At 38.1% G+C, this 1671-nt stretch overlaps 1 protein-coding gene across 1 annotated transcript in view; it reads left to right on the top strand.

The window, feature by feature from the left end:
- Positions 1–1197: 1197 nt before the first annotated feature.
- LOC106871202 (uncharacterized) overlaps positions 1198–1671 on the top strand; it is a 44745-nt gene continuing 44271 nt past the window's right edge. Inside the window, exon 1 of the mRNA XM_052975962.1 lies at positions 1198–1315. The gene's annotated coding sequence lies outside the window, so the exon portion shown is untranslated. The remainder of the gene's footprint in view (positions 1316–1671) is intronic.

Below are 1671 nucleotides of genomic sequence, written 5' to 3'. Positions count from 1 at the left end.
CCTTACCAACTGCGAAATGACTGTAAGTATTGAATATTCATTAACATTGTATATTAAATTAAATACTGTATAATGAAATCCCTCCCCTAAAATTGATGGCGCGTGCGAAAGTTATTATTATTTATTATTACTATTGCCTTTGCACAGCTTCTAACGCTGGAGATGTACTACGGTGTCAGCAGTTCACTACCAGTGAACTAAGGTAACACCTCTTATTTTTCGAACACCTTCCGGAGTATTCGAGCGGTTCCAAGTCTGTCTGTGTCACTTTTTGGGTGGAGTGACCCATATCTAGTTAGCAACTTCCTTGTCTTTCTGTCTAAGCTGTTTAATTCGTCTACTGTCCATACAATTACCCCTGCTCCATATCTAAGGAGTGGAACCGCTCAGGTGTTGATAGCTTCAATCTTATTCCGTCCGTTCAAATTTCGACATAAGGATCAGTCTCAGTCTTCGCAAGTACTCCACCTTAAATTTTTCTGTCATTTCTTTCTCCATCAATTTATCCATTTCCAAAATCCCCAAGTACTTATAGCCCGTCTCTTCTATCTTCTTCATAACCTCCTCCGACGGTATCGTTAGCCCGTTTATACTTTTCATTTTGTCTCTCTTCAAGACTAACACACCACACTTTCTCAGTCCGAGCTCCATTCTGATATCAGTACTGAAGGTATACACCGTATCAACGAGGGAACTGGTTTGGGTTTCACCTTTACCATAAAGTCATCTTTCACTCTCCCCGGTAACTGTTTAGTACTTAATTTTATAAAGCCCCAGAAGGATGAAAGTTAAATTAAACCGGAGTGGGATCTAATGTCAATAACACGCTTTATTAGCAAGGATCACACAATGATTATGTTAGTGCTTGGAATCTTATAACTAAACTTCTTGAGAAGTATAGTTACCAATTATACGGTACTGAGTTCAATCCCTCGCTTTGACGTCGATGTTTTGTTGTTTTTTATTTGTTCTTTCGGTCAGACAAAATAGCTTTCGGTATTTTTTTTGCTTTCCACGTTCAAATCCTACCAAAACTATCTTTTGTTTTAGTCCTTCCAGAGATCGATGAAACCAAGTAGTTTTGAGTTACTGATATTGATGAAATCGACTGAATCCCTATCTTTAAGAAAGTGGGTTTGAAGCGGTGTTAGACACCTTGTTGTTATTATTTGTTTTATTTTATATCTACAGTTACTCATGCTCAACTGGCCCAGGTGAGAGCAGCGATCGACGAGTGGAACCGTTACACCTGTTTAACATTTCGGAATGCGACTTGGAATGATCGCAACAGAATAGTTTTGGGGAATGGCGGAGGGTAAGTAAAGAATTTTATTCAAAAGAAAGTTGTCGAAAAGATTTTTTATTTTGTGGCCATCCTTGTGAGTTAGCTTATGAAGTTTAACAAGAGTTATGTGAACATAGTTACCTCCATGCATATCTTTACTGAATGTTTAGTCAATTTTAATTTTAGAGTTCCCTCCCTTGTGTTTTTGGGAAGAATTGCCGTTAATACTAAAGGCGGGTGCGATTTTCAACTAATGAAAGGAATATTTTTAGACATATTACATTAAGTATGTTAGATGGCACTTCACTATATATCCTTCATGCAGAAAGCCCACTCCTGATGGACCACAGAGACCGCAATTCAGAAGTCTGCATTGTAGAACATAG

The sequence above is a fragment of the Octopus bimaculoides genome, chromosome 23 (genome assembly GCF_001194135.2).
Source record: "Octopus bimaculoides isolate UCB-OBI-ISO-001 chromosome 23, ASM119413v2, whole genome shotgun sequence".
In the NCBI taxonomy this organism is placed as follows: domain Eukaryota; kingdom Metazoa; phylum Mollusca; class Cephalopoda; order Octopoda; family Octopodidae; genus Octopus; species Octopus bimaculoides.
This window is presented reverse-complemented; position numbering and strand designations above follow the sequence as displayed.